At 53.3% G+C, this 18,655-nt stretch overlaps 1 protein-coding gene across 1 annotated transcript in view; it reads right to left on the reverse strand.

Moving 5' to 3' along the window:
- KDM4B (lysine demethylase 4B) overlaps window positions 1–18,655 on the reverse strand; it is a 134,763-nt gene that overhangs the window by 115,648 nt on the left and 460 nt on the right.

Genomic DNA, 18,655 nt, shown 5'->3' on the forward strand with positions numbered 1-18,655 from the left:
TGAAGATGACACAAATAGAAAGACATTCCATGCTCATGGATTGGAAGAACACACACTGTTAAAATGTCATTACTACCCAAAGCAATCTATACATTTAATGCAATCCCTATCAAAATACCACCAGCATTTTTCACAGAGCTGGAACAAACAATCCTAAAATTTGTATGGAATCACAAAAGACCCCAAATAGCCAAAGGCATGTTGAAAAAGAAAACCAAAGCCGGTGGCACCACAATTCCAGACTTCAAGTTATATTACAAAGCTGTAATAATCAAAACAGTATGGTACTGGCACAAAACAGACACATAGATCAACAGAACAGAATAGAAAACCCAGAAATGGACCCAAAACTATATGGTCAACTAATCTTCAACAAAGCAGGAAAGGCAGTCTCTTCAACAAATGGTGTTGGGAAAACTGGACAGCCACATGCAGAAGAATGAAACAACCACTTTCTCACACCATACACAAAAATAAACTCAAAATGGATGAAAGACCCCCAATGTGATGCATGAAACCATAAATATCCTGGAGAACACAGGCAGTAACCTTTTTGACCTTGGCTGTAGCAACTTCGTACTAGACACGTCTCCAAAGGCAAGGGAAGCAAAAGCAAAAATAAACTATTGGGACTTCATCAAAATAAAAAGCTTCGGGGCAACTGGGTGGCTCAGTGGGTTGAGCATCTGACTCTGGATTTCAGCTCAGGTCGTGATCTTGGGATCATGAGATCGAGTCCCGCATCAGGCTCCCCACTCAGCAGGGAGTCTGCTTCCCTCCCTCTGCCCCTCTCCCACCCCACTCACAAGTGTATGCACGTGCACACGTGTGCTCTCTCTCTAAAAATAAATAAATAAAATCTTTAAAAAAATAGTAATAAAAATAAATAAAATTAAAAGCTTCCACACAGCAAAGGAAACAACAAAACTAAAAGACAACCTAGGGAATGGGAGAAGATATTCACAAACGATATATCCAATAAAGGGTTAGTAGCCAAAATATATAAAGAACATATTAAACTCAACACCCAAAAAATGAATCAAATTAAAAAATAGGCAGAAGCCATGCTCAGACATTTTTCCAAAGATGACATACAGATGGCCAACAGACACATGAAAAGATGCATACCACCACTTATCAGGGAAATGCAAATCAAAACTATGATATCACCTCACACTTGTCAGAATAGTTCAAATCGCTGTGTCTCTCTCTGTCAAATAAATAAAATCTTAAAAAAAAGAAACAACAGATGTTGGCGAGGATGCAGAGAAAGGGAAACCCTCTTACACTGTTGGTGGGAGTGCAAGCTGGTGCAGCCACTCTGGGAAACAGTATGGAGGTGCCTCAAAAAGTTAAAAATAGAAATAGGTATTTACCCAAAGGATACAACATACTAATTCAAAGGGATACATGTACCCTGATGTTTATAGCAGCACTATCAATAATAGCCAAACTATGGAAACAGCCCAAGTGTGTGTCCACTGATGAATGGATAAAGGAGATGTGATATTGGGGTGCCTGCGTGGCTCAGTCGTTAAGCATCTGCCTCCAGCTCAGGTCATGTTCCCAGGGTCCTGAGATCGAGCCCTGCTCAGCAAGAAGCCTGCTTCTCCCTCTCCCACTCCCCCTGCTTGTGTTTCCTCTCTCTGTCTCTCTGTCAAATAAATAAAAATCTTTAAAAAAAATGTTATATATATAGATAGATATACATATCTATCTATCTATCTATATATAACAGAGTATTATTCAGCCACAAAACAAAGAATGAAATCCTGCCATTTGCAACGACGTGGATGGAGCCAGAGTGTATTATGCTAAGTGAAATAAGTCAGTCAAAGACAAATACCATATGATTTCACTAGTATGTGGAGTTTAAGAAACAAAAAAAGTGAGCAAAGGGGAAAAAGAGAGCGGTAAACCAAGAAACAGACTCTTAACTACAGAGAACACACTGATGGTCACCAGAGGGGAGGTTGAGGGGGTGGATGGGGGAAATAGGTGATGGAGATTAAAGAGTGTACTTGTTGTGATGAACACTGGGTGATGTATGGAAGTGTCAAATCACTAAATTCTAAACCTGAAACTAATATTACACTGTATGTTAACTAACTGGAATTCAAATAAAAACTTTAAAAAAAGACAGAGATTGTCAAACTGGGAAAAACAAAAACAAACGAGACCCAACTATATGCTGTCTATAGGAGACACTCTTTAGATTCAAAGATATAAGCAGGCTGCAAATAAAAGGATGGAAGAAGGTATAGCAAGCAAATACCAACTATAAGAAAACTGGAGTGATGATACTAATCACACAAAATCGCTTTAAAACAAAAATGTTAGGGGCGCCTGGGTGGCTCAGTCGTTAAGTGTCTGCCTTCGGCTCAGGTCATGATCCCAGGGTCCTGGGATCGAGCCCCACATCGGGCTCCCTGCTCGGCGGTGAGCCTGCTTCTCCCTCTCCCACTCCCCCTGCTCATGTTCCCTCTCTCACTGTGTCTCTCTCTGTCTAATAAATAAATAAAGTCTTGAAAGAGAGAAAGAGAGAAAGAAAGAAAGAAAGAAAGGGAGAGAAAGAGAAATTTGGGGATTTACAAATTTGTGGAAATTAAAAAACATTTTTTTTAAGATTTATTCGAGAGAGAGCGCATGCGTGCAGCAGAGAGAAAGGGAGAGTCAGGCAGACTCCCCGCTGAGCACGGAGCCGGAGGTGGGGCTCAATCCCACAACCCTGAGATCATGACCTGAGCTGAAACCAAGAGTCTGGTGCCACCCAGGCGCCCCCCCAAAAAAACATACTCTTAAATAACCAATGGGTAAAAGAAGAAATCACAAGCAAAATTAGAAAACACTTTGAGGTGAATGAATATGAAGACATGCTAAACCAAAACTTACAGAACGCAGGAAGCAACATTTAGAGGGAAAGGCACAGCGGCCTATAGGAAAAGAAGAAAGCTCGCAAATCAATAATCAAAACTTGTACCTTACACCGGAAGAAGAACAAACTAAACCTAAAGCAATCGATAAGAAGGAAATAATAAAGATCAGAGCAGAAATGAACAGAATAAGAGAAAACCAACAAAAGCAGGAGTCGGTTCCATGAAAAGATCAACCAAATTAATAAACCTTTAGGTAGAGTAACCAAGAAAGAAAAGATTCAGCTTGCTAAAATCAGGAATGAAAGATGAGACCCTATCACTACCACCCACCTTACAGAAATACAAAGGATTATAAAATAATATTGGCATGGAAAGCTACTGAGCAGTAAAAAGCAATGAACTACTGATACAGGAAACAACTTGGATCCCCAAAGGCAACACATGATGTATGATTCCATAACGTTCTGGTAATGACTAGATTATAGAGAAGAACAGATCAATGGTTGCGGGGACCTGGGGGTGGGAGTGGGGAGTAACTCCTAAGGGAAAGCACAAGCAAGCTCATTCGTGTTGATGGGACAGCCCTGTATCTTGAGTGTGAAGGGGGTTACACAAATCCATGCAGCTGATGTCACTAAAACATACAAAAAAGTGAGCGCAGGATAAAACTGGTAGAATCCCAGTAAGGCCCAGCGTATATTACGCCAATGTCAATTTCCTAGTCTTGACAATGCACTGTGGTTATAGTAAATTATCACCACTGGGGGAAGATGCGTGAAGAGTACACGGGACCTCTTTGAACCATTTTTTAAAAGATTTTATTTCTTTATTTGAGAGAGAGAAAGAGAGAGCACAAGCCGGGGGAGGGAAGGGGCAGAGAGAGAGGGAGAAGCAGACTCCCTGCTGAGTGCAGGGCCCAACATGGGGCTCAATCCTACGACCCTGAGATCATGGCCTGAGCCAAAGGCAGACACTTAACCGACTGCTTAACCGACTGAGCCACCCAGAAGCCCCTCTTTGTACCATTTTTGCAACTTCTTGGGAGTCTGTTAACTCTTGAAAAATAAAAAGTTTTAAAAATTATTTAAAATATTTCACATGGATGACAGGATGGAAGGGCAGACTGTCATATGGGTTGATGGTTTGGGGCTGGGTGATGGGGACAAGCGGGTTCTTTATCCTATTCCATCTACCTCAGTATGTGTTCCAAGTCTCCATAGTAAAAAGCTTAAAATATAAATGCATGGCCCCAAAAAGGGCCTTCTCCATCCAGACTTACAAACACCCTTCAAACTGTACCATCATCAAGACTGCAGCCCCTTTTGCCAGATATGATCCCAGAAACAATGGCCAGAGACCACCAGAGCTGCCTGGGGGTTTCACAACACAGACCCTAAAGAGATGCAGGATGGTCTGAATGCCACCTTGAATAATGTATTCCAAGTGGCACGTGAGATCTGCCTAATGCACATGATCTCTAAAATGAGCTCTGCCCGATGCCAGGCTCTCACTTCCCATACAGCATTTCTCCTCCAGCCAAGGCAACAAGTCCTGCCAGGACCCACCCACCCCCAGGCCCTCATTCCAGAGCAGAAACCTGAACTGCTCGTGGGCAGGGGATTTTTGCAAAGCTTTCGGAGTCTTGCATTCTGCAGGTTTCTCCTTTTCAGAGCCCCCATTTCGAGGTGAAAATGATCTGCTCTCACACCAAGGTCTCAACTCTTCCTAAACAAGAATATTTAGGGTGCTTGGGTGGTTCAGTTGGTTGAGGGTCTGCCTCCAGCTCAGATCATGATCCTGGGGTCCTGGGATTGAGCCCCTCATCAGGCTCCTTGCTCAGCGGGGAGTCTGCTTCTCCCTCTCCCTCTGCCCATGCTCTCTCACTCACTCTCTCAAATAAAGAAATAAAATCTTAACAAAAAAATTTTTAAGGGAGAAAAATAAAGGAAAGAAAGACTGGTTGACACAACCAACAGGATGAGCTCATATGGCCCAAACTTGCCCAGTCATCCTGGTCTCCGAGAAGCAAAAACCAGCACACACACCCCGCCCCCTGCCCCCCCGAGTAGCTTCCACTCTGGGCCCAGCATCCAAATAGAGACAAGCCCACTCATGGAGCACTATGCCAACCGTCCCCACATGCAAACTCCTCCAATGACAACAATCCTCTCAGGTAGGCACCCTTATGTTACCTATCACCAATAAGGAAGATGAGGCCCAGAGAGGTCAAGCAACTTGCCCAAGGTCACAAGGCTGGGAGGAAGGGTGGAGCTGCGGTTTGAAACCAGCTGTTCCAACCTGGGAGTCGGCACTGATTCCTCTTTCCCACACATCCAATCCACTCGTGAGGCCTCACTGGTCCACTGCCTCCAAAATCCCCCCCAAGTCCAGTCCTCCTTGCCCCCAGACCAGACCACACTGTCATCGCTCACCTGGATGACCGCTGGAGTTCCCCCCCTGCTTTTACTCCTGACAGCCACCAGAGGGGTCTCTGAAAACACATAAATCTCTGCCTTCATCATTACCTCCCCAGGCTTCTCCCTGCCCTTAATGGGGTCTGGCTTAAGGCAGTTTAAGTGGCCGAGCCACCTGGCCTGGCCTCTCTGAACCTCAGGGCCTACGTCTCTCCTGCAAGCTCATCATGTTCCAGCTACATGGGATCCCTTCCAATCCTCAAACATGCCAAGCTCATTTCCGCCTCAGGACCTTTGCACGTACTATTTGTTCTTCCACTTGGAACTTCTTGTTCCAGATCTCCTCAAGGTTGGCACCTCCTAGTCATTCAGATCTCTGCCCAAACGTCACCTCCTTGGAGCGGATTCCTGTCCACCCAATTAGGGCAGCATCACCCCCTGTACCTCCCAGTCAAATCACTCCCTCGCTTGAATACCCAGGAGTCATCTCTTCCTTGCTGGCTACTTAGCACCCAGCCTGGCACAGTGAGCATGGAGATGTCTGGCAGGCCACCAGGGCTGTGGTGTGCCTTTGTTGTCTTCTACAAAGTTGGGGCTGGAGGAGTCAGCTCATCCTAAGCACTGAGGCTCCTACAGGGTGGCCAGGGATGAGAGCCCCCCTGCCGAGCGCGTCTTAACGTACCTCACCCCGTTTATCTCTAGCAAGGAGAGCACGTGAGGATGCCAAGGCCCAGACAAGGGGCACCATGTGCCCCAGGTTAGTGGCAGAACAGGTTTGGGAGCTGGGGTCCCATTCTCGGTGCTCGCTCTAGATCCAGGCCAAGTCTGGAGGATGAGATGCTGGTCTCCCCCAAAATCCCCTGGGGAGGTCTTCCTGAGTGCCTGGACTGGTAGGGTTTGCTGTACACAGTGGGGACAGCTATGGGACCCCCCGCCCAGGCTCCTCTCCAGGTCCCACAGCTACCACTGCTCCAGGCTAGCCTCACGCAGGAGCCAGCAAGGGGGCGTGCACCTCAGGGAGCAAGGCCGGCATTTAGGGGACCGATCAGAGCTGGGGAGGCTCTCTTTTATGCTATGGGACTGTTCAACAGCCAGGGTGGAAATCCCAAATGCAGACACACGGAGGCAAAGAGTGGAGGGTTCTGGTGGTTTCTGGAGGACCCCCACCAGGCCTTCCTCCACGGGCCCAGTCTGAGTCCCCAGGAACAGCTCTGGCCTGGGGGCTGGACGCTCTCTCCGGCCAAGGGGAGTGTGGGGCTCTCTCAGGCCCGGTTTACCCAAGCGGCAGGGGCATCTCAGGCAGCCCTGCCCTCTGGAGAGCCCGCTCCGACCTCACCCCTCCTCAGTGCTGGGGGCCAGGTCCATGCCCAAGCCCTCCACCCATCCTGACTACGCTGAGCTCCGGGCACCCAGCCTATGTGACAGGACCCCTACAAGGCCATGCAGCCAGTCCCCACCAGGGACCCCAGCCTCCCCAACTACCCGCCTCAGCCCTCAGGGCAAGCAGGAAGTCCTATCAGCCCCAAACTGATGGCTGGACCCCAGGAGCACAGAGGGACCCTCACAAAGTCCACCAGGCTGCACACACACACCTCAGATACTCACAGGGACTATAGAACGCCTTGCCTGCTTTGGTTTTGTCTCAAAGGCACTGCTGAGTTTGCTATCGTGAAGACGAGTTACGTTTGTAATAAAGACCCTTCCAGCAGGCTGGTTGGGAAAACGGCCATGTGACTCGGCTGACCTCAACGTTCCCAGGCCTTCTTTTGGTTAAAGGCTAAGTTATTTAATGCAGGGCGACCTGGGGCCTCACGGTGCCGGGGCTGGAACCCAGTGTCACAGGGGCCGCACCAAAGACACCTGTGCCTGAGCTGTGGCAGCCGAGGGGCACCAAGCCTCACCAAGAGCTGTTCACGTCCAGGGCTGCTCTGCAAAATCCACAGGCTCACCCCCAGCCCTCACGCGGGCCCGAGGAGCGCCATTCGGCCCAGGAGGCCGGTTTTCCAGGCTGGCGGCTCCAAGTTCATTTTTATGGCAGCCCCAAGTTCACTGGAGGAGAAAATCCAATGAGGCATGTGGAACAGGCCACAGGACTCCGAGTTCTGGCCTGGCTGCCTCCGGTCCAGCGTCCCCGAGGAACAGCGCCCTTGCTTCCTGGTCCATAAATCCCCAGCCAAACCCTCCTACCTGCCCCATGAAAATAAAGAAGCTCCAGAGGAAGAAAAAACAAACATTTTCAAGGTGCCTTCTAATAACCTTGACTGTTCCTTAACTCCCTTCCCAGCATAAATACAGAACAGCGGTGTGAAAACCATGGGCGACTCTGGAATGGAAAGTGGTTTTAGAAACTTCGGTTGCAATACCTTGATTCACGGGCAACAAAACACAAGTGCAGAGAAAAGCTGTTACTGTGATCGACCGAAGGCTCTCGAGGCCGGGCCCGTTGTTCTCTGTAGGGCCGTCCTGGGCACCGTGGGGGACTGAGCAGCATACCCCCCACTCGCAGCGACCACAGACGTCACCAGGCACCAGCCAGCACGTACCCCGGGGAGCACAGCTGCCCTGGGGTAGGAACTATTCCACGAATGGATTTTCAGGTATCGACTCAGTTCATTTCACCCACCCCTGAAGCAGAGACCTTCGCTGTCATCCCCATTTTGGAGATAAGGACACAGACCCAGGTCAGGCACATGGGTACAAGCCTCCGGCTGCTCATCCCACTCGGCTCTCCTGCCTTGAGACCTCAGGCCATTTAAGATGGTCTGCAGCTGGGGGGTACAATTTCCCAGCTACACTACTACAGGAGTCTCTCTCCTGGGTCCTCCCACGGCCAAAGCAGCGTTCCAAGTTCCTGCAAGACCCTCCTGGAAACAGCTCGAGCTCTAAGCTCACGGCTCCCCAGGACAGCCAGCTCCATGCCACACATGCCCTGCCCTGGGCTTAGCCACCAGGACTCATCGGCCCTCGCAGCCGGGATGAGGTTTTAGGCGCCTGTCAAACATGAGAGGCAGCATTGCACGGGTGCACAGGAGGGGTCGGGACCACGGCCGTGGGGCTTAACACCCCAGAGAGAGAGGCAGCACCGCAGGCCAGCGTGGCTCAGCCACTGCATCTCAAGAGCCCGGACTTCGGCTGTTTCCACTTCCCCACAGCACTCTGATATGCGGCCCTTCCCGAGGCAGGCTGTCCTGACCTCTGGGTCGGGCCCACAGCCGCCTCCTCCTCCTCCTCCAAACACTGGCTTGATTCCTACCACCTCCATGAAAGGCTCAGGGCCTCCCCTGGGCCCCCACAAAGGGCTCTCTCTTGACCGCACCCCGCTGCAGTGGGTCAGCGCCCTCCCCCCTCACCCCTCAGTGGCCTCAGCCGGTTTATGCTGGCTCGGTCTCATCTCTCCAGCTAGAGGTGGAGAGCTCCAGAACTGCAGATGGACCAGGAAGGTGGGCAGGAACAGGAGGCGGATGGAAGGGCCCAGTCTCCACTAAGCGCCAGGTACCTCCACGGCTAGCGTCCCCGACCCCATCACAGCGCTCAGCTTATCCAGGGACTGAGGTCCCCCCGAAGAACCGGCCCGTGGGGGGCCAGCACTAAGCGTGAGCTACAGCCAGCACACCGAAGCCTTAGGACCAACGGAACAAAACAAAACACAAAGGAGCGTAAAATAACTCGGTAACTATTTTTATAGTGATCACGTGTTAAAACGTTAACATTTTGGGGTGCCTGGGTGGCTCAGTCGTTAAGCGTCTGCCTTCGGCTCGGGTCATGGTCCCGGGGTCAAGCCCCGCATCCGGCTCCCTGCTCAGCGGGAAGCCTGCTTCTCCCTCTCCCACTCCCCCTGCTTGTGTTCCCTCTCTTGCTGTCTCTCTGTCAAATAAATAAAATCTTAAAAAAAAAAAAAAGTTAACACTTTGGGTATATGAGGTTCAATAAAAATACGTTAGTCAAATCAATTTCATCTGTTCCCTTTTACCTTCCAATGTGGCTACTAGAGAAACTGCACTTACACAGGGGCCTGCTTTGCGTCTTTACTGGACGGTGCTGCCTTGGGAAAGACGTGTTTTCACGTCTCACATTTAGCTCACTGAGGCTTTGGGAGTCCGTTTTTGTATATGGCGTGAGACGGGGACCAACTCTGTCACTGGACATTCGGGGAGCGTTCACGCATGTACCTGCAGGGCATCCTCCCATGAGCTCGGGACACCCCGGCTCACAGGTAGCCTCTGCCAGGGGGCCGGAAGGACACACACATGCGGGCGGGTGTCACTGTCCCCACAGGGAAGGTGCCAGCCAGGCACGCAGGAGGAGGTGGGGCTGTCCGGCTGCGTGCTGCTGTGAACCCACGCCCCTCGAGGCCCTCCCCCTCCCTGGAGAGCCCCGCTGCATTTCTGAATCGTCCAGGGTGGTGATGCCACCACCCCTGGAGGACAAAGGGGCAGCCACTTACCTCTCTAACTCGGGGGGGTGGGGGAATACCCAGGCAGGAACCGAGGCCCACTTGCAATTCACGGGCTAGTGGGCTTCATGGGGCCCCATAAGGGCTAAGGGGACACTTAGCTACCCAGTCGCTGCCTTCTAAGAGACAACTCACAACCCCGTAAGGCTGAGGCCAGGAGGACCAGGAAAGGAAAGTGGCCCAAAGGAGGCAGCTCACTTTAAAAGCTGCTGGCCAGACTGTGTGTGTTGGCGGGGGGGGGGGGGGGGGGTTCCCCCAGAAGGGGGGGGCGGAGAGGGGGTTCTCCCGAGCTACATGAAGCTCTCAGGGAGGCCCACTCAGGCTTGGAAAATGAACGGCCAACCAGGCCAGCAGGAACCAGGACACCCCTTTCTGGCCTAAGCCCTGGCAGACTCCGGGCAGGGAGGCCCCAGGCCTACCGACCAGGAGGTGAACCTACAGGACACAGGAAATAGATAAGCCAGAGCCGTAGGGGCCAGGGCCACGCTGCTCCATGGAACAGACACTCAGAGGCCCTGCTCTGCACGGAGAGGTCCCACAGGGAACCCACTGGGCCAGCCTGGGCTGGAGCAAGAAGAGGGCAGGCAGGTGAGGACTCACCGCTGAATATAGGAATCCAGAACTGGGCACGCAAAGGGCAGCCTCAGCACCTCCCACAGGTGAGCTGGGTCATCATGCCTGACGTTCCAGCCCTCCCTCATCTTCAGAACCCATCCCCACACCCACAGGCCCAGCCTCCCCACACAGATGCTCAGGGAGGGAACCAGACACAGAAGGCCACACGGTGTGAGTCCATTTACGTGGAATGTCTAGAACAGGCCCATACATAGATAGGAGGGGGGGTTGTGGGTGCCAGGAGTGGGGGGCGGGGGAGAGTGACTATTTAATAGGTATGTTGTTTCCTTCTGAGGTCCTAGAATGTTCTGGAATTTGAGAGTTTTGATGGTTGCACAGATCTATAAATGTTCTAAAAAACAACGAATTGTCCACTGAATTGTCTACTGAAAAAGGTGAATGTTCTGGTATGTGAATATCTCAATAAAAATATGAGGGACAACTGGGTGGCTCAGTCAGTTAAGTATCTGCCTTCAGCTCGGGTCATGATCCCAGGTCCTGGGATCGAGCCCTGCATCGGGCTCCTTGTTCAGTGGGGAGCCTGCTTCTCCCTTTCCCTCTGCCTGCTGCCCCCTGCTTGTGCTCTCTAACTCTGTCAAATAAGATCTTAACAATATATATGTTTATATTTATAATTATACAATTATATATATTTATATGTACATATATATATATATATATATTTTTTTTTTTTTTTTTTTTAAGGGGCACCTAGCTGGCTCAGTCAGTAGAACATGCAACTCTTGGTCTTGGGGTCATGAGTTCAAGCCCCATATTGGGCGCAGGGTTTACTTTGAAAATATACATATAAAAAAACAACAACAGAGCAGGAGGACTTTACGAAGAGCTACTCTAGAAAATTCAGGGTCTGGTCATCCTACCGGAGCCAGTCTTTGGGCAGCTGTCTGTGGCTCTCCCCGGTGACCTGAACAGCTCTGGTCTTAGACTCTGGGATCCCTGAGGGCCCCCTCTCCCCTTAACCCCTCAGAGCCTGGCTGGGGGGGGCGGGGAAGACACCCAAGAGACAGGCGGGCTTCCCTGCCTCCCCTGTGCTCTTCACACAGGTCCCCCAGGCCACGGCCCCGAGCAAGCCCTACAAGTTCCCCTCTTCCGCCGCCTGCCAGCTCATCATCTCCCATGATGACAAGGCTCAGCTCAAGTAGTGACTCTTCTATCATCTCCTGGCCGCCACCCAAGCTAAGACGCTTCCCTTGCCCTGTGCTTCCACCGGCCCAGTTTCTATGTATCTTGGCACCTCTGCTCCCCCGCTCCCCTCTGGGCCCCCAGCCCCTCTGCCTTCCACCGTGGGCCATGGCCCCTGCGGGCAGGAGGTGCTGTTCATCCGGCCACCACCAGCACCTGGCGAGACACAAGCAGGGTTGACAACAACTGTCACCCTCAACAGATACTGGCAGATGCCCTCCCAGGGCTCCCATGGCCGTGTGTCCACGATGAAGCCACGGCCTGGCCCGGATCACGGAGATGAGCCACGGGTCAGCAGGCCAAGGGCCACGTGTGAGGAGCCTTCTGTGATTCTTGATTCTGCACGTTTGCCTTGAGGCTAGCGGGCCACACGGCCTGGGCGTCTGCAGAGGCTGCCCTGCCCACTCTGCCTGTGCCCACCGCATGCAGGTCTCAGAGGCGAGCAAGCTCCCTGCACCACCTGTCCAACCACCCGGCCTTCCTTGGGCGGGGCCCAGCGAGAGGCGCCCCAAGCGCAGAGCGGCCAGTTTCCCAACGAACACCACTGCCTGGGAGTCGAGGCTCTGGGCCGCCTTTGGTGCAAGCGGGATACAAGGACGCGGGCGCGGCCAAGACCATTCTCTGGCTTCCACACGCTGCAGCCCCGAAAGAGAGCGCAACAGGACGCCTTCTCTCCCAGAGGAGTGTCACTGAACCAGCCTTCTCTCCTGACTCCCTACTCTTCCTTGGGGAGACTGAGTTGGAATAATGCAGCGAATCAAGAGTTTAAATTCCAGGGGCTTTACTCACATGCAAGCTAGACACAAGCAAGTCTCTCAACTCGTGACTATGATAATCAGATCCATGCAACCCGCCGACCTCAGATGGGAGGCCCACTGCGCTGAGGGCCAACTCTTCCTGATAGATGGGATTTTAAAGGAGACAGTGGGGGAGCAGTGGGCATTTGAAGGGGCCGGCAGCAAAACGACGGAATCTCCCAGTCCGGCTGCCCAGCCAGGGTCCCCCTCACTCCTTCGGGGTGCCCAAGAGGAGACCACCCCAGCCAGCTCCCGGGCCGTTGTCTGGGCTGCCCAGAAACGCTGGGGCGTGCAGCCCATTCCCACCCCACTTGCGGTCCGGGGATCCCCGCCACCCCCGTCATCAGGCCATCACTGTGCCTGCTGGTGGCTTCAGGCTGGCTCTTGGTCAAAGGAGGCCTCGGGGACCCATCCCCTGGCTTCTTCTGCACAGAGCACAGCTCCAGACGCACTGCCAGCTCATCAGACACAAATCCTCTCTCTCCACCTTCTCTCCCAGGAGACCGGGGCGAGCAGCCGCGAAACCAGGCAGGCGGGCCCACCTCTGCCCCTCCCTGCCCAGAAGGTGCCATCATTTGGGAGAAAATCTGGAGCGCCCCAGCTAGAGATCACCCCTTCGCAGCTCGCTGTACAGGCTCATCTGAGAAATGTAACTGTGATCATGTGTCAGCAAACAGGGCCAAATCCTACGTTAGTTATTGCTCTGCTCTGTACCGGGAGACCCACTCAGGGGGCATGGTGGCCCTCGGCGGCCTGCCTCCTGACTACTCACTCTCTGTCCACTGAACAAACCCACTCGAGGCCTCCAGCCCCAAGAGTCACAGCCCAGAGCGACAGGACAGCAAAAGCAGGGCCGCCCGTGAGGCAAAGACAGCTCCGCACACAGGGTCCGTCGATGCCTCCGGCACCCACCAGTGCCCATGTGCACTTGCTGGGACCCCGGAGGTGGGGTGAGAAGCGAGGGAAGGGAAGGAAAGGAGGGAGGGAGAGATGGAGGGGCACAGAAAGACAGAGAGAGTCCAAAAAGGACAGGCAAATTTGGAAACCTCTCCAGAGTGTTTATTTCAATCAACTAAAGGCGTGCCCGCAAATGAACAGTATGCTTTCTTGACAAGTCAAAACGTTCCTGGGAAGGTACCAAATCTACGACACTATGTCGTTGGCTCGGAAATCCCACGTCGGCCGCTGTCCTCCTGCCACGGTCGCGGTAGCAATGGACGAGCAAGACGGAGCGAGTGTGGCCGGGCACACTCCTGGGCCCGCCACGTGCCATCTGACAGTCACCTTGTCGTCCACGCACCCCACAAAGCTCAGCGTTCACACCCACGGAAGCCACCTCTTCTGAGTGTCCCTGTGGAGACCCAGCTGGCGGGTGACTATAAAAACCACCTTGCAGGACTCGGCCGCCCCTCCCGACGAGGGCGCAGGTGTTGGTAAAGAAGATGATGGGTCAGATGCTTACAAAACGAAATGATTGGGAAACTCGTCTTCCTTTTAAACCCTCAGCCTCTGCCAGGCCAAAACAAAACTCCTCAGGCCAAGAAGACTCCTTCCCCATCTTCTGAGAATATTTCTTCCCAACCTTCTGGGGTGCGGTACGCAAGGAAGGGGCATGAAAAAGTCAGGCTCAGGCATCGCAGACAGCGAAGTATCTGCCCCTGTTCACAGCTACTTTTTATTCCTCCTTCATTTTGGGGTTATTTGGGTGGACAGCGTCATAACATTTTCTTGTATTTCCCTTGAAACAACCCGGGACCCTTTTTTTTTTTTAAATACAGAGTAGGACTCTAACTGCTTTGATGTAAGAAAGCTGGAAATTCATTCAGCAAAGGAGTGTTGACTGAACACCCACCGCGTGCCAGGAACTGCCCCAGGTGCTGGGGAGACACGCAGCAGCCAGCGGAGACGTCACTCCTCCAGCACGGACCTTACACCCTGGTGGTAGGTGTTCCCAGACTACCGCCCACAGCTCAAACCCAGCCCACCACCTGTTTTTGTACAGCCTCTGAGCTAAGAGTGGTTTTGACCTTTTTTAATGTTTGGGTGAGAAAAAAAAAATCAAAGAAAGAAAACCAGTTCATCACAGGTGAAAAGTATGTGAAATTTACAATTCTGTGACCACGAATAGTTTTACTGAAAAACAGGCACACTCACTCATTCCCATAGTTTTGTGCCGTAATGGCAGAGCAGAGTAGTTGGGACAGACTGGCCTGCAAAGCCAGAACTACTGACTCTCTGACCCTTTACAGAAAGAGTTTCTATTCTCCTGGATGAGACAGACAATAGATACATAAACAGATTAATGTGTGTGTTTACAGTAGTGCTGAATGCAAAGAAAAGGCAGGATGGGGAGAGAGGCTGGCTGGAAGGGTGAGTTTAGGCAGTGTGGCCAGGGATGGCCTCTGAGCTGAGATGTGAATGACAAGGAGTCAGCTGGCTAGAAGAGTGAGGGAAGAGCAAGTGCAAAGGCCCGGAGGCAGGGCAGGGAAGAGTAGGCAGGGAAGCTGGTTACGAATGAGGGAGCAGGCACAGGAGGGGGGGCGGTAGGGCAAGGAGAAAGGACAGACCACAGAGGACAGAGCAGGGAGGCTACGGGAAGGGGTCTCGAATTTTTTTCAGGAACAACAGGAAGCTACTGGAGCGTTCTGAGTAGAGGCAGACCACTTTTCAAGTTTCTAAAAGCTCCTTGAGGAAGCAGGAGTGAAAAGTGACAGACCAGTAGGGACACCTTATCTAACCAACAAACCGCTCCCAGAATAGGCCAAGTCAAAGCAGGGAGGAAACTCAGAAACCAACTCATCCAACAACAAAATCAATTCATCAATCCTCTCGGGCCTTACTACTGCGGTGACCCAAACCTGTTTTTTTTAATATCAGAGTTAAATCCAGTTCACTGGATAAAAATGTCTGCAACCAGCGTAAGAACAGCGCCGCGACTTCATGGACATTACTATTCAGGAGGAGGCAAGATTAAAGTGAGTCACCTCAAAGTCAACTTAAAGAAAACTGTTAAGCAAAGTGACAGGAAGAGGTATGGTGACCGGGGCGGGGGGGGGGGGTGTATGGTGACAGGTGGAAGCCAGCCTGGGCAGGGCACCCGCACGGGCTCCGGGTGAGGACAGCCCCGGAAGAGCCCTGAGCCATGCCCATCAGGTGGCACGGGCAAGTCTGTGGATGCACCCCTCTCTGGGAGGGGAAGCTGCGGGCTGGGAAGGGCCGGGGAGAGGCAGAACGACAGCCGGGAAGGACCTGGACAGCCAGACTGAGTTTGGCCAGACCCCGTTTGCAAACACAAGCCCCTCCCTATTCAAGGACAGAGGGGAGGAAGGGGACAAAGGGGACCAGAACTTGAGGCAGAGCGGGGTCGTAGCCAAGTATCAGACTGCTGCAGGGTTAAAGGCTAAGTGACAGGATCTCCCTCGGGGCAACTGTGTCCCCCAGGGGACACTCGGCAATGTCTGAGGACATCTGCGGTTCTCACACTGGGGGTGCTCTGGGCATCAAGTGGGCAGGGCCAGGGATGCTGCTCAGCCCCCCAAGTGCCCACTACGGTCCCCCGGAGGACAATCCGATCGAATGTGGACAGGCAAAGGGAGCCCCTGACAGAAGCAGATGCCACACACCAGTAATCAACCCAGTCCAGCCCGAGCCTCTGGTGCCACACAAAGCATTCAGTGCTTCTCATCCCCTTTGATCCCCCACAATGACCTAGCATGGGTTCTCATTACACCCATTTTACAGATGAGGAATCGGAGGCCCAGAGAAGGGAAGTGACCTGCTCCAGAGGAGGATTTGAACCCGGGTCCCTCACACTTGGAAGCCTGTCTGGGGAACAGAGAGGACAGGAACCCAGGGACACGGCCAAGAACAGCAGGTCAGAACGGAGTCCAGGTTCGGCCCTGTCCTCTGCTGCCCAGCATCCTCAGCCAGAGCAGAGGCACCAGGGCGGGGCAGGAAAGAGCTGGGGCACAGAGGCCCCACGGAGTAGCCACGGGGCAAGTCTCTGGAGCAGAGCCAGGAACCCTGGCCGGCCGAGGCTGTGGGTGAGGCACGGTGGTGACCGAGCAGGTCTGCGGGGCCCTCCACAGTCATGCCCTCTGCAAGTAGTTCATTCGCTCTCCACCCCGCCCCCCAACTTGGGAAGGTTTAGCGACCCCCCAACTTTGTTCCTGAGCAAGTGACTGGCCCAAGGTCACACAGCTCTGACCCCCCCACACCACACTTCCACATCGCAGGAAGAAAGCCACAAAGGCAAAGGCTTATTTGCCAGCGCCTCAGCCCATCACCACCCATCCCGTGTCCCTGCCCATTCCCCGAACCAGTCCCTGTGGATGGTGGGCTTCACACCCCAGGACCCCCACCTCTCCCTTCCCCCACTAGAACCGAGGCCTCCTCAAGTGAGGAATTCTCTATAACCTGTCCCAGTGCTCCACCGCCCCCCCCCCACCCCCCCGCCGCCTTCTCACAGGTGTCAGATAGAAGCCAGGAACAGATGGCAGAGCCCCTCCAGGGGAAGGGGGTGGGGCATCGGAGGGCAGGGGCAAGAAACCAGCAGAGGCCCGGGGCGGCGAATGCGGGATCAAGTACAGACAGAGCCGCCAGGGCTGGGGGGTGGGGAAAGGGGCTTGGCAGGGTGGGGCTGGGGGGAGGGGGCCGACCACCCCAGAAGGCTCCTGCAGGATGGCACAGGGACTGAGGAAAAGTACAACAAAGGCCGGGCGGGGTCCTAAAGGACCAATCAGCACTACCTTTCAGCGCCGGTATTTCCCATCTCCTTAGCAGCCCACCCCCAACGAGGAAAGGATCAGAAAATGGGAGAAAACCAATTGTTCTGGGACCTGTACATATTTCAAGTCTCAACAGCTACACACTCACATGAGTGTGCACACACACCAGGCAGCGACTGACACAGGACCCGCATGCACGTGCCGCAACACCTGGGCGCATCTGGGCAACCACACCTCGGCCACCCCCTGTGCTCCCCAGCAGTGACGTCCCCCAGGGCAGGGCAGCCTGACCGGCGTGGTGTCCCGGCACAAATGGAGGAACACCAAGATCTGCCAAGCATCCAATCAGAAACACGGAAAGAGGGCCAGCGAGTTTCAGAAACCCTCGACTCAGATAATCACAAGTTGACTCCACGATTTTCACACTCTGTCCTTCAAGTTTCCAAAAAACAAGCTGCAAAGACGGGAGAGGCCATCCACAGCTCTTGCAGAGGTGGCGAGAAAAGGCTGACCGGCGAGTTGACAAACCCTCCCGAAGCCTCATAAGGAAGCTATTATTTGAGAATTAGGGGAGTCATTAGCTCTCGGATGGCGGAGATAAAAGCACGTAGAGTCATCTAATGAGCCCGTTTCAGGGCTTTCTCCAGCCTGGGGACAACCACATAAATAGCTGTTGAGGCAGAGGGGTGGGGCAGGGCACCCAAGCCTTGAATGCATCCCAGTATCCTCCGACCCCAAGACACAGCCAGCACCCAGTGGGGCCCAAAGGAACTTGCTGAATAAATGCAGCTGACAGAAACACATGGACAAGAACACACTCTTTTACATGTTGTAGGATCACTGGATTGCACTGAACAGAACCACCTTCTCACTAGTTTCATAACTCGGGAAACAGTTCCCCAGGTGCACCTGAATTATTAAAACAAAAGCATCCTCCCCCCAACCAAACAGATGGGACACCACCGAAGAGCAGTCCACGCCTCCCCCGCCCCCAGGGGGAGAACAATCTCCTGCAAAACCTCCCACCGTGCTCAGGTGGACAGACACCCCATTCCACCTGGTGTCATCGCGCCCACTGGGCGCAGACTCGGGCCCCTGCACGTTGCGGGGCAGGTCCCTTGCAAAATGAATCCGTCCCCCCAAGCTCCCACCGGGGTCGCTGCGCGAGCGACTCCACAATCTATTCCTACAGAGAAGGGGGTCTTTGAGATGGCGATGGGGCTCGAAGGGGGAGGCACTCAGGGAACGCGTCTGGCAGCTGCGAGGTGCATACCAAGTGGATACGTTTTTTAATAATAATAATAAAAAAGATCCAGACTGCACGCTTATTTTAGGGGGCTCGCAGATAGGAAGCGAGCTGGGAAGCCGCGACGGCGCGGCGGGCTGTCTCAGGGCGGGGGTGGGGTGCAGCGATGGCCGTGTCGGGGGCCGCCGCCGGGCAGCGCCCCGGTGACCGCGCCGGGGGCGGAAACGCAGGCGGGGGCTGGCCGGGGCCTGGGATCGCCCGTTCCCTCGCGCTCGCGAGCTCTCTGTCTCTGCCTCTCTCTTCTTTTTTTTTTTTTTTTTAATT

Source organism: Neomonachus schauinslandi, chromosome 1 (genome assembly GCF_002201575.2).
Source record: "Neomonachus schauinslandi chromosome 1, ASM220157v2, whole genome shotgun sequence".
Classification (NCBI taxonomy): domain Eukaryota; kingdom Metazoa; phylum Chordata; class Mammalia; order Carnivora; family Phocidae; genus Neomonachus; species Neomonachus schauinslandi.